The sequence below is a fragment of the Cupressus sempervirens genome, chromosome 3 (assembly GCF_028749045.1).
Source record: "Cupressus sempervirens isolate cs-2001-9-10 chromosome 3, ASM2874904v1, whole genome shotgun sequence".
NCBI lineage: Eukaryota > Viridiplantae > Streptophyta > Pinopsida > Cupressales > Cupressaceae > Cupressus > Cupressus sempervirens.
In genome coordinates this window covers 293,604,954-293,619,445 of record NC_143120.1, presented here as the reverse complement: position 1 = coordinate 293,619,445, position 14,492 = coordinate 293,604,954, and the positions used below count along the sequence as shown (strand labels likewise).

The 14,492-nt window shown below is 35.3% G+C and overlaps 1 pseudogene; it reads left to right on the top strand.

Moving 5' to 3' along the window:
• The first annotated feature begins 13,092 nt into the window (after window positions 1-13,092).
• Window positions 13,093-14,263, top strand: LOC149566121 (CBL-interacting protein kinase 5-like; annotated as a pseudogene).
• Window positions 14,264-14,492: the final 229 nt, after the last annotated feature.

Genomic DNA, 14,492 nt, shown 5'->3' with positions numbered 1-14,492 from the left:
GACCGAAGGACCCTATCTAAAGGGGGGGGGTAGAGGAAAAAGACTTCTTCTTCCACTTAATCACGATCCAAGCGTCCTCAATCTTCGCAGCCTCAGCAACCCATGCCTCAGAAGACAAAGACCCAAGGAACCCAGGGGACACAGAAGCTGCACCAACCTCCGTGAGAGAATCAGAAGACGCCTGACCCCTAAGGAGGGACATCCGAACCAGGGGAAGAGACCAAAGCATCCACTTCCACCACTAGCTCGGACAGAATGTAATCCTCAGCCACAAAGACCTTAGAAGCATCCAAGGAAAGATCCACCAAAGCATCCTCCTCAGTCACCGGCACGGATCTAGCCTCAGCCTCAGAATCGTCAAGAGCAACCAAGGAATGTTTCACCGTATAGTGGTCAGAGGAAGCCTTTGACCACCAAGAAGGTGGTTGCCTAGGTTTGGATTTCCCAGCAGCACAACGAGTGGCAATATGACCCGTCAAGTGGCATATCCTGCAACGAAAAGGGACACTCTCATAATCCAACAATTGTGTCCAAGAACCCCTCAGGGAATCCAAACAAATCGACTCAGGAAGGCCCTTAAAGACAACCAAGTCAACAAGAAAGCGAGCACAGGTCGAGTGGAGAATATTCGAAGTATCAGCATCCACATATAAGAAATCCCCAATAGCATTCCCAATAGATTCAAAAATCGAATCTTGCCAAAGATGTAACGGAAGATTAGGGAGACGGACCTAGGTAGGGATCTTATTAAAGGATTCCGAGAGAGGATCGAAATCCATGTGCCATGGTTTGGCCATGAGAGGAAATCTGCCCTGCCAAGAAAAATTATTGTGACACAAAATAATTTTTCTGTCAATGGTGCATTAAAATTTAACAATAAAAAAACCCCTAGCACACGGGAAGATGTGGGCTTTTTTACTTATCAGTGGTAACCAGTTCTTGGAGATCCAGCCATGTAAATCGGCAAGAGTGGGCCAGTAGCCACGGAAGCGAAAAATGGCAGTAAGAGAGGAAAGGTCTTTAGCCGTATGGAAAATGTCTTCAACTGAATTAGGATCTAAAGAAACCCTAATAGGCTTTAAAGCACTAACAGTCAAAAAGTGAGAGGGACCAGATGAGATGGAAGCATCATGAAGGCCAGCTTCAAAGGCAGCCACGTTCGCAAAAGACCTACCTCCAGAGCCAGGAGACCCTAGACGAGAAGCAGGCAACTCAAAGGCCAAACGAGGGGTAGACGAAGCCCTTCCCCCACCTACAGAAGTAGCCAAACAACATCCGCCCTTAACCGCACCACCACCCAGATGCCAGTCGGGGTCAGAGACTGTAGCGGGGGAAACATGCGCAAGGGCTCTAGAAATTTGAAAAGGAGGAGCGGGAGCCATCGAGTAGGAGTGAGATTCATTTATTGTGAGTTGTTACTTATTGATTGGATGTCATTTATTATTGATAATTGACTTTTATTAATGAATGATTAGTTATTCATTGGTGATGTTTTTATTGTTGGAGTTAGCAATTGGTAGTTTACTTTTATTGATGGTAGTTTTTATCTGTTGGTCATTTTTCTTGTGACACTTGACATTGATCTCGAGGTGGTTGTATATTTTTGGTCTTGGTATTTGTATATTGACTTGGTATGAAATGTTAGTATTGGAATGAGTGTCCTTTCGATTTTGATTATCTATTCTTCTTGAGTAGTTTGTGTTACCCTTGAGGTAGTTTTGGCTATCAAGATTCCTTGCTTAGGATTATTTTATGATTTGATTATATGTGTGTGGATTGTACATTATCTCTCTTACACTGTGGGAGTGGGAGCCTGATTAGGTGACTATGCAGTCAGGAGGTAGTGTATTCTTACCATTTGGGTCCCCCTCAGATTGACAGATGTTGGATGCTCCTTGATACAGTGGTACTATTATCATTCTTCCTCTTATCTTGAAGACTTCTATTTATTTGATGTATCTATGTATAATGTGTTTTGAGATCCTACAGGATATTGTATTGTATATTGATGTACTGGTACCTATTTTCACATGCCCTGTGACATGTGTAGTAGATGTTATTCATTAGATGTGATTTCATATTATTAGTTATAGTTATGAATTTTTTGATATATGTATGTGTTTATTCATTTTATGATTATGGACATTGTAATTTAGACTTAAACTTATCAATAATACTTTCTAAAATGTGACTGAACATGAAGGAACCCTTGAGGAATTGAAATTGTATTTTTAATTGCTTATGTGTATTTGATGTGTATGTATATATTTCTTCCACATTATTGTTACTTTGATGTTGTTTAAACTTTTAATAAAAAAAATAGTTCAGTAAACTTTGTAACATATTAGATTTATTTCTTTTGGGGTTCCTAAGCAAGGTGTTACAAGTTTGATTTGCCAAAACAAAATGAAAGAATATGTCTTGTTATGGTGGAACTAACTATATATATATATATATATATACATATACATATACATATACATATATATATATATATATATATATATATATATACATATACATATACATATACATATACATATACATATACATATACATATATACATATACATATATACATATATATACATATATATATATATACATACATATACATACATACATATATATATATATATATATATATATATATATATATATATATATATATATATATATATATATATATATATATATATATATATATATATATATATATATATATATATATATATATATATATATACATACACATATATATGTATATATATATACACACATATATATGTGTGTGTGTGTGTGTGTGTGTGTGTGTATAGAAAGAGAGAGAGGACCTATCAATAAATGGAATAGGATGGTGGCAATAATGAAAAAAATTCATTTTTGTAGATTATGACAAATAGATCCTTAGGAAGATTCACAATCTAAGACAGAAGGATATGAATGTGACAACTTGTACTAAAGAGTTCCACAAACTTAGTATGAGGACTAAGCATAACAAGGATGAAGAAGAAATGGTGACCAAATACATTGATGGGTTGAAATACCAAATGTAGGATGAGATTAATATGATTACACCTAGAACTTTAGATGAGTGTTTCCAATTGGCCTCTAGGGAAGAGGACACATTAAGGAGAAGAGGAGATGAGCCTAGAGGCATCATTTTCTTTGATCTATTTATTTCTTCATTCACATTATAATGCAATCATTAGCAAATGAACCTTGAGCCATCATTTAATTTGGTACTGTCACCTCTAGATGCATCTATTAATTTTTTATGATTTCTCCAACTCATATTTTCACATTCTCTGCATGTCCAAGGGTTGCCTCTCAATCCTTCCAACTTGTTCTAGTAGTTTCAATTGTTCACTTTTATTCTTAGATGAGCAGAGGCTTTGTTTTTCTATCCTAATAATTTTGTTAGATATAGTTTAGTGCTCACTTTTGCTTAGCTCTATAGTTCTTAGGTATGGAAACTGCAATCTTTATTTTCTACTCTAGTGAGGATACAACTGTGTTGGTCCTAATAGGTACTGAGAGTGAGGGGGTGAATCAGTAGCACCCACAAAACTAGTTAAGCTTATAACCATTTCAATTAACCATGCTACTACACACTTTGTAGCTTATATCATGATAAATGCAGTAACATAAAAGCAAATAAACTGACACACAAAATAATTCATCCATATGACACAAGTATTTTACATGTAGAAACCCTTAATGTGAGGATGAAAACCATAATGGAATATATACTCACTTTCCCTTATAATGCATGTAAATGGGTACCATTTTAGGAGCTACAAGTGCTTCTTTTGGAAGCACATCCTGTTAGCAATGCTTGTAACCTGTTATTGTTACAAAATCTTGTGAAAGCTACCTAGTTAAAGGATTTACATGTCTCCTTTTTAGAGACACCTTGTTAAAGGATTTTTAGAATAAGATTGCTAATGAAGCTAGCCTTGTTAGGAACTTATAAATAGATGCAATGATAAGAAAGAATTCTAAGTGTTTTTATCACCTGTAGTTGTTCTCTCCTCACTCCACTACACTTGCTTTTGCTATTATTTTCTTCCTTAACTATTTGCTCTCTATTTTCTCCATCTTTTGCAATAGTAACTATCTCGACAACTCTCTCTTTTTGCTTATCTATCTTCTTTCTAGTTTTTGTTTTATATATCCTTCTATCAATGTCAAGGTACCATTACCCATTACCAAATTTTCCTCCTCTTTCTTGAATGCCATGCTTTCTTCATTCACAAAAGACTCATGAACCTTGTGCCTAGGGTCTAGAATCGTAGCCTTGCCTATCATTTTGTGAACCAATGAAAAGTTGTCATCCTTGCCTTCTTGTATCATTTTTCTTTTTACTTTCTGTCACATTGGTGATGACTCATTACGTTGATGACTTAGATAAACTATTATCCATCTTTGACTTCCTATGCCAACATGGGTGCTCTAGAGTGTATGTCTATGTGTCCCATGATCAATAATTGTAGGCTTCCTTCTCCTTCTTATTTTCACTGGTTGTCACACATTTTACCACTCACATACTATTGATCGTCAATGACAACACATAATATTTCATTCATTCTTTATGCGAAAGATGCATGTAGGGTCAACAATCCTCTCCTTTGGCATTGGTTGAAAAACATCATTTACCACCAGGCACCCTCACTCTTTTTTGTGAAGTTACTTTACCATACCTTCACCTATACTGGTGGATGGTGTTAGGAGATGGACTTGGGAAAAATTTGTTAGATGCTCCCCTAACAATGTGTGTCTCTCTTCATGTCACTTTTTTTTCCATTCTCTTATGTTGTTCTTCATGTGCTTCCTTCCTTCTATTAATAGTCTTCTTTGTTCATGTTCTCCCCTTTTTGGTAGATCTCCTCATTTGATGTTCTTCCCCTTTGATAGTTTCCCCATTTGGGTTATATACATTCTCCCCTATTTTGTATATCTCTCCTTTTGTGTTTTTTCCTCTTGATATTCTCCCCCTTTTGTCATCAATGAAAAAGGGTGCAGTGGTGTGGTTACATGTTGTTGAATATGTCTTGGTATTGACCCTGTATGGTAGCAAGATGGGTATCCCAAGATACCTTCAGATTTGTGAGAGCAATGATCTCACTCTTTAGTTCACCTAAAAGTGTTTCTAATTCACTTATGATGTTTCCTAGGAGTTTGTTGAGCACCATGTTGACATTTCTAGTGTGTGTTTGGATGATGCCTATCATTAGGGATAGTTTGCACTATACTTCTATCAATCTCATAGCCTTATTTTCTTGTTCATCCTTGATCTGATGTATGAGATGTAATGTCCCTTGAGTTTTGGAAAGATAGTCAATTGTTAAGTTAGTGACTATGCTATAATTATCTTTTAGATTTTGTAGCTATTGTTCAGCTTGCAATAGTTTTTGTTCCAGATTGGGTGCAAGTGCATGTGGATCTAATGACTTCTTCATGACTGGTCATGAAGCATGTAAAGTCTCTTTCAATTTTTCTTTTTCCTCTTGTAGTGTGAACCAATTTTGTCCAACTAGATTTTGCAAAGTATTTACTCGCTTGGCGTAAAGATTCTTGTCAACTAGTTCTTCTACACTTCCTTAGTCATCTTTCACCTTGTCAACCAATGTGGAGAGTTGGTTGATGAGATCCGTATTTGGATCACATTTGATATCTGAGGCAAGTTCTACAATTATGTTTCTATTAATGACTAGTGTACTATTCTATTGTTTCTTCTTGAGTTCTTGTTTCTTATTTAAGTATTTCTTATACTCTTTTATCTCTTCTAGATCCATGTCTTTTATTATTTCTTTTTTAGTTCTCCCTTGCCTTCCGCTACTCCAACATCCTTTTAATAAAATTCTCCTTCATCTTATGAGCTAGAAGATGATGATGATGTCATCATGTGCTTGGTTGGCCTTCTCGTCTTTCTTTCTTTTTCTCCTCCCGTTGTTCTAAATATGCTTGGTGCTCTCTTTCTTCTCTCATGTTCATGTGTCTTTCTCTCAGACACTCTTGATCTTAATGTCGCAGGTTTGGTTGTAACACCTTGTCCTTCTTTCTGTGGTTCTACTTCCTCTTCCCCTTTATTGGATGGTGATCCCACATTTACTTCCATTTCTAGGGATTTCTCTTCTAGAGGTTCATCTTTTGGTATATGTACTAGGATAGGTGACTCATTTTTATCATCGTCCTCTTTCTCTATTGACGAGTCAACATATAATGTTGTAGTCTTAGTTCTCTCATTTATCATTTTTTAGTCATACCTTACTATGGTTGGGTGCCCTATTTTTTTATTTTCTCATCAGATTATAGAACTGATTGGGCAATTATTAGTTGATCATATTTCTTTTCTTCAATTGTAGACTTTTCTACATCAACTTCCTTGGAGGTAGTCAACTCTGCTTGAGGCACTCTGATCATTTATAGTTCCTCTCCTTCCTATACATCTTCCTCCCTTTAAGGACTAGGAGTTTCTTGCCCCCTTTCTTCTTCTCTTCCTTCTAATTTAGGTCTTGTACTAGCTTCTACCTTTGCTAGCTTAGACTTGTATGTTCTTGCATTCTTTGGATGAGTTGTTTTCATTCCACTTTCTGGTAGTTGATTTCTCTTCAAGTAAGCATAGATGTCTGGAATCAATTCCTTTAGATGTTGACTAATTCTTTCTCTTTCCTAGTTCATTTGACTAGTTTTGAGGTCTATTATACCTCTTGTGTTGTTGTATCTTCCTTTGTAAACCTCCATTAGTGTTTTCTTTTGAGACTTGTTCATTTTTGGTCTCAACTTGATTAAGAGATCTTCCATCATTTTCTCTTAGTATTTTACTCCAGTACTCCATTTATCATTCAGTATATTCCTCAAATAATTGGGTGACTATAACCCAACATCATATGACCTTCTCTCTATTATTGTTAAACTAGTTAACACAACACTTATTGCTTTTGTCTTGTTTTCCTTTGATAATTTTGTAAATCTATTATTAAGAATAGTATAATCATGATTCTTTACAATGTTATTCACAATCTCGTTGATGGGATTTGGTTTAGAATTTTTCTTACCTTTCTTAGGTATTGGTGATGCTTCTACTCCCTTTTCCTTAGTGGCTTCTATTATCACAACTGCTTCAGAAGCATCATCTTCAGATTATGTTTCCTCAGCCTTAGGTTGATTTGGGGATGGTTCTCTCCTCTTTGGTGCTTGTGTTGTGTGAGGGGGACTTGTTACCATTTCTTCTTCCATCTCCTTAGTAATCATTACCTTGGATAACACCACTCTAAATGGCTTGGGTGCATGACTCTTGGTTACTCTCTATGGAGTAGGCTTTTATTATGTCATTTGTTCCAAAAATAGCTTGTTCCTTATCTCTACGTAGGTGCCAAACCTTAGCAGGATAGATATTTCCTCTAAGGCTAATAAATTGTCTATATATGGCCTAGACTCTTCATCTCTTACCTCATATCTAAAAAGTGTCAACCATAAATGTCTTGGTTAAGATGAGCACAAAATCCACTTATCTGTGCTCACCAGAAAGAAGACTTTTTCCTTGTAGCTTTCCACCAAACTTGTGGGTATCCATTCTCTCTGGTTCATTTTCTATTGGAAACCTTTGAAATATTACCACAACATAGCATTTCCTTTGCCTTCTAATCTTCTATATAATTCTCCTACTTGAGCCATGACCAATTGGTCTTCGCTCCACTTGATGCTTAGTGATCCAAGGAATTCTCCCCTTACATAGAAAAAGATATGTACAAGTATGGATGCAAACCTTAAATTTTGATTTTGATGACCATTCATTATCTTCCCAATGTTTTCCATTATCTTCACATGTAGATATCTGCAAAGATCAACCCTTGATTTGTTGTGAATGATCTACACTACTCCATAAGCAATGTTTCTTGGAACATAGTTCTTCTTATTGGTGTGGCACATCTTATAGCCCAATACTATGGTCACAAACCTCAATTTAGGGCTTGAATTCCATTTATAGTGCAACCCATTCCTTCTTGTGTTGTCTTCCCTCCATTAGAGAAGTTGCTTGCCTCGCTTAGACAGTGTTCATTGGCAGATCAACACTAGATGCATTGAACCGAGTTACCCTCTCAATTAGGGCCTTTGTGATCTTGTATGGTTTTTCCAACCATACATATTGTTCATGAATTCTACAAAGAACAAACCTTACCCATTCCTCATGGGAGAAATTGGGTATATCCACCATTTTGTTCAATGTAGAATCCACCAGATCTTTGTGCTCTTCTTTTAGGGCTCTTTCTGAATAGAATGTACCATACAACTCTCTTATCTCTTTATTGTCGATATCTTGTACCTCAGCTTCCATGCATGTGTTCACGTCTTCTATAAGTAGGACATCATTGTGAAAAGATTATAGTGTCATTTCATCTTTAACACCCTTCCCTTTTGATATGATTCATTGGTAACCTAGATGACTTCTTTGCATGTTGTCAATTAGGTTCACCTTGGTGATCTCATCTTTCATTATTTTTACTCGATTCAAGATTATTTTTTTATCATTGTGAGGGATTATTCTCACATATAATATTCTTGCAATCTTTGCTTGTAAGCTCTTAGGGTTTTGCAATCTTCATGTGTTAACTACCAATTTTAATCAAGGGACTAGTTTTTAAGATTTCCTTTATCTTTAATCCCTTTAAAGCTTTGTAAGCTTGGTCATTTTATGAGGTCTCACCTCTGACTGGTGAGTTTTCAACCTCATCTGGGTTTGTCAGCCACTTCGTTCTTCTTTGTCCATTTGGTGGTGAAGTTCTTTTCCAGCTATTCCATGATCATGATCTTCTCCATTTTGACAAGGGACTTACTCCCTTGTCTTGTACTGCATTTGCAGTCACTTGCAAGATGACCTATTTTGTGACAAATATAATAGGTCATTCTGGTACATTTCCATGGTTTGAATATATTCCATGGATTCATCCTCAGCTTTCATTGAGTTATAGTATGACCTTCATTTCCATAGGTCATATATACCAGTGTGGGAAACATGTCCCTTCCAATACATGACTCATTTCCTTTGGAGACCTTTAATTGTCTCAGGCTCTTGTTCTACAATCTTCTTCTCTATGTCTATACTTTTTACAATAATATAAATATCTATAAATTATTTTCTCATAAAAATGAGAATTACACTATTGTGTTGTATGGTTGTAGAGATGGCATTTGTCACAGTACCCTTCATGGGTACACTCTTGAACAGGTGTAATATTTTTAACTACATGTTGGTTTAGTAGTACCCCTACCTTTTGGAGATGTGCTTCCTGATCTTCAACTGTTTAGGTTCTTCACTCCAAAAGTCTCAACTTCCTCAATCTTGTTGTCACCTTGTAACCAAGACCGATTGTGCATATCTTCCATCCTTGAGCCTTTAAATTCTAATCAATCTTTTCGGAGATCTCATCAAATCTCCTCAACTTTTCATTTTGTTCATTTGTCCTTCTCATCTCTTTAGTAAGCTTGAACACTTTTTCTAGTTAGTTCTATGAACTGTTCCATATTAGGATGACTTCTTTCCTCGGTCTTCAACTCAATTGCTCTCCTTTTTAATGCAATCGATTCATCCCTTGTTAGGATGAAAACATCTCATTCAATTCGAGCTTTGGCTACTTCTCTATTTATCTCATCTTTCTCTTTTCTTAGCTGAGTGGTGATTTCCTTCAACTGTTCTATTTCATCCATTAAGTCAGATATGGCTTCCTCTAAGTCTACACAATTGTTTTGTTGTATGAAGACTTCTTGAATTTCACTGAGCTTCAACATCAACTTCTTCCTCTTAGCTAAAAAAGTTCTTAACTTTTCCTTCAAGTTATCTATAGTAACCAAGGCTTCCTCTAGTTTTCTACATAGTGATACCATTAGATCTTCTCTCATGTTATTAGACTTTTTTCAATAGGGATTAGAGCTCTGATACCAATTGTTAGTCCCAACAGGTACTTAGAGAGTACTGCCCACAAAATTGATTGAGCTTCTAACCATTTCAACTAACCTTGCTACTACACACTTTGCAACTAATATCATGATAAGTGTTGTAATTTAAAAGCAACTAAAATCACACACAAAAGAATTCATCCAAATGAAAAAAGTGTTTATATAGGGAAACCCTCAATGTGAGGATGAAAACCATGGTGCGGTTAATATACCCACTAGCCCTTGTAATGCATGTAAAGGGGTGCCTTGTTAGGATCTACAAGTGCTTCTTCTAAAAGTGAATCCTATTAGGAATGCCTACAACCTACTAAAGTTACAAAATCTCGTGAAAGCTAGGTAGTTAGAGGATTTACAAGTCTCCTTCCTAAAGACACCTTGTTAAAGGATTTGTAAAATAAGCTTGTTAATGAAGCTAGCCTTTTTAGGATCTTACAAATAGATGTAATTATAATAAAGTATTCTAAGTATTTTGACCTCTAAGAATAGCACTAGCTTTCTGTGTAGATCCATGCTTTGTTTCCTTAAAGATGCATTGATCTTCCTGCTTACTTGGTGAACCAATATTTTTGTGAACCAATGGTAGCCTATTGTCATTGCATGCTTGTGTCATTTTTCTTGTTATTTTTGGCGATGAATCATCATGTTGATGACTTGGATAAAAAATTATCCATCTTTGACTTCCTATGCCAATGTGGGTGCTTTAGAGTGTGTGTCAGTGTATCCCATGACTGGTAAGTATAGGCTTCCTTCTCCTTCTTCTTCCTTTGACTAGTTGTCACACAGTTTTCCAGTCAGATACTTTTGGACATCAATGACAACACATAATATTTCTTTCATTCTTCATACCAAAGATTCATGTGGGTTCAAACTAGATAGATAGAGTAGAATTTTGAGGAAGAATCATTATATCACCCAGTTGGCAATGATAACATATATTATTGAAAAGAACTTTACACTACTACATTTGGACTCGAATTGTGATGGCAGGTCATCACAATTGTGACATCTACCCATCACCCAATAGACAAAACCATGAATTGGCTCTCATTGGATGGGCGTCATACTTTTGCTGTCACAAATTACGACAACAAGGGTATCCATTGTAATATTGATGGATAAAACTATTGTAACTTGGAAGAAGGAAGGGACATGAGTTTATGTTCACAACATCACAATTACGATAGTACACCATCATAATTATGATGTATTAAGCTTCCATTCCACTATTGCAATTGTGATGTCAATGCGACAGCTCTGCTATGGAAATGATGTCCATCCATTGAGATTAGTTGTTGTAATTATGACATTGTTGCAACAACTATGTTGTACAAGTGACGTCTAGAGCCATCAAAATAGGCTGTCACAATTGTGATGGTTAGTCAAATTATATTAAAAAAATATTTCTTGTAATGCCTAGGTTGCTTTTGATGTTAGAGAGACTTCAAGATCTGTCTCACATGGACCTATGCCTTAGAGTTCTCTTTCTAGAAGGGACTAGGTGGCAAGGACAAATGTGACATTGAAAGGACACCTTCAATGAAAAGAAACGTGGTTACAAAACTGGGTCAACATGGTTTAAGTGTGTCAGTTGAAGTTAATAAGAAGCCTTCCAATCAATTTGGAGTACAATCTAGTTTGGGAGAAGATTGTCCGTATGAAGTTGAAAATGATGGAGTCTTACGACAGGTTTTCCTCAACAAGAAATGTTGTTGATTTAACTAGTCATGACAATCCATTTCCAAGCACAAGATTAGGGTCCCTACATGAAATAGAAATGTCATAGGGATTCAAAATGGGGAAGGCTCACACAATAGCAAGAAAGCCGATAGAGTGCTAGGAAATGGGTAATCTTGTGAATAGGGATAAGGAAGCTACATATTTTCACAATGCTCTTCACTCATTCACTCTAGTAAATCAAATGTTGAAGTGTAGAAATTACACACCATCAGATGTGTAATGGGCTAATCTTTCCACAGACTTGAGTGATCACTCAAAAAACTCCATGAAGTGCTAGGGGAAGGGATATCCATCAAAGATTAATTATTCAGATTCATTGAGCCCTGTAGGTGGAATATTATTTGATAGAATTGTCACAAATTCCATAGACATAGACTCCAACTTGTTTGCAAAGAAAGTTCAAGAGCATACTGGATATTTTCCTAGTGAGGAGGAAAACTTGATTGAGGAGGAGAATATGGATTATCATATTGCAATGAATACAACTTGAAAAGGATTTAGCTCATTGACCAAGAAAAATGTTCTCAGTACTAAGAATATTTTGACAGACTCAACAAAACATAATTCACCTATAGCTACTCCTCCAATTGAAATTTTCTTTAAAAGGATAGTCACCAACTCTACAAAAAAAATACTAGATCTATTAAAAAATAAAGCTTTGGCGAGCCCCAAATTCAATTCTACAAATCTTGGAGGGAATGCTTTTGTAAAGGAAAATCTAAGTGAGTTGCAAAATTGATATGGTTCATCAGTTAGAAAGAAGGATTCAAAAACACCCAATGTAAGAATTAGTAGTGGCTTTGCAAGCCATATTTCACCAAGGATAAGACAAAAACCAAGCAACATACTATGCAATGTGAAATCATTTATTCCATTAGTTCAACAAAAATAGGCAATGACATCAGTTATGACAAGTAAATTCTTGTTAGATTATGAGAAAATAGTTTGTGTTTTATCATATGCATTCACTATTTTTAATGTATTGAACAAAAAATCTTTTCCATTTTTTTATGACTTCTCTCAGTGTAACAAGGATTCCTCTGAATCACATACATGCCCTCATTTGAAATCATTTTCTCATTTAGCTTTGAACTTCATGTGATACTATTGTCTTGCAACAATGACTTATCACCATTTTTAGTTTCGTTTACACTGTCATTTCATTTTGTAACTAAGAAAATCACAAGTTTTCTCATTATTTGGTTGTCCTTCTCCACTACTACTCACAATCTTCCATGACTCGTGACTGTGATAACAACATTATCACTATTCATTTTAACACTTCATTTTATCATCTACTAGTCATATAAACAACTCTTTTAAATGTACTTAAAAGAAAAATCAAAACTCATACATTAAGATTAGAATGGTCAAGCATCCCAACATTGTACAACTATGATTAGAGTGGTCAAGCATCCCAACATTGTACAACTATTTTAAGTCATGGAAAGAAATGCCAAAATCTATTTTGATATGGAATGTATTATAGGAGAACTCTTCAACAAAGTTTCCAAAGGAAAGATAAAGGAGGATGTAGCAAGGAAATCCTTCCAACAAGTTATCAATGTAGTAGACTTTTGTGACATCATGGGAGTTTATTACATAGATTTGAAACTACAAAAGTTGAGTCAATCTCAATGTCTTAGACTTTGGATTAAATTCAATGACCCAACAACTCAAGCATGATGGTCTATTGCATACAACTTTTGGTACTCCTACATATGTTTCACAAGAGATGATTACAAGAAAAGGTTAGGATGGTTCCAAGGTAGATGTATGGTCAAGAGGGGCTGTTTTGTTTGTTTTGGTGGCTAGTTGTCTACCTTTTCAAGATCCCAATCTGATGGTCATGTACAATAAGATATACAATTGATAAATTAAATATCCATCTTAGTTTTCATATATATGATGTTAGAAGGATAATGGACAAGTTATTAGATCCCCATCCTAAAACTTGACTCACCACTCCCTAGTTGATGGAAGTTCCATTATTCAAAACACAATGCAAGCCTTTACATTTTGAGATAGGGGATATGACCTTGTTAGCATAATTTTTGACAAAGCGAGTTTCGAGATGAGGCACAATTCATCCCCATATAACACCCATGCAAAGAGGTTATCAAGCCTAAAATACATTTGATGTCATTTATTTTTCTCATGGCTTTATCTATTACACCTACTTGAAGAGAAAAACACAAAAAAAAGTGAGAAGTGCTTTACATCTACTCAATCATTTTCTAGTATATGCACAAAGCTTGAGGAAGCAACCAAACTTTTGAACTTCAATATGAAGAAAATAGATTGCATAATCAAGATGCAAGGAAATAAGAATGGAAGAAAAGTTAACTTGGTGTCTTTTGGAAAGATTTTCGAGGTGACACCTTCATTCTTCTTTGTAGTAGAGTTGAGAAAAGCCAATGGAGATACAATATAATATGAAAAAATATGCAATCAACAACTTAAACCTGCTCTCAAAGATATCGTATGGGTTTGGGAAGATGATGATCATACTTTGGGACTTGGGTCATTCTTAAGGAAGAAGCTAAAATTATTTAGTCAAATTTGAAGAAATTAGATCGCAAAATAAAGATGTTGGGATAAATTATTTGTACATTTGAAACCATAAAAATAAATATCCAAAATCATTAATCCTTGTGAATAATCATTTTTCTCAGCATAAAAAGTTGTAATAAGAATGTGATAATAAAATTCACATGCCTAATTCTATTAATTTTAAAAAAAAATTTAACTCATCCGTCAATATTATGACGACGTCAGGAACATTTTCTCTCCTT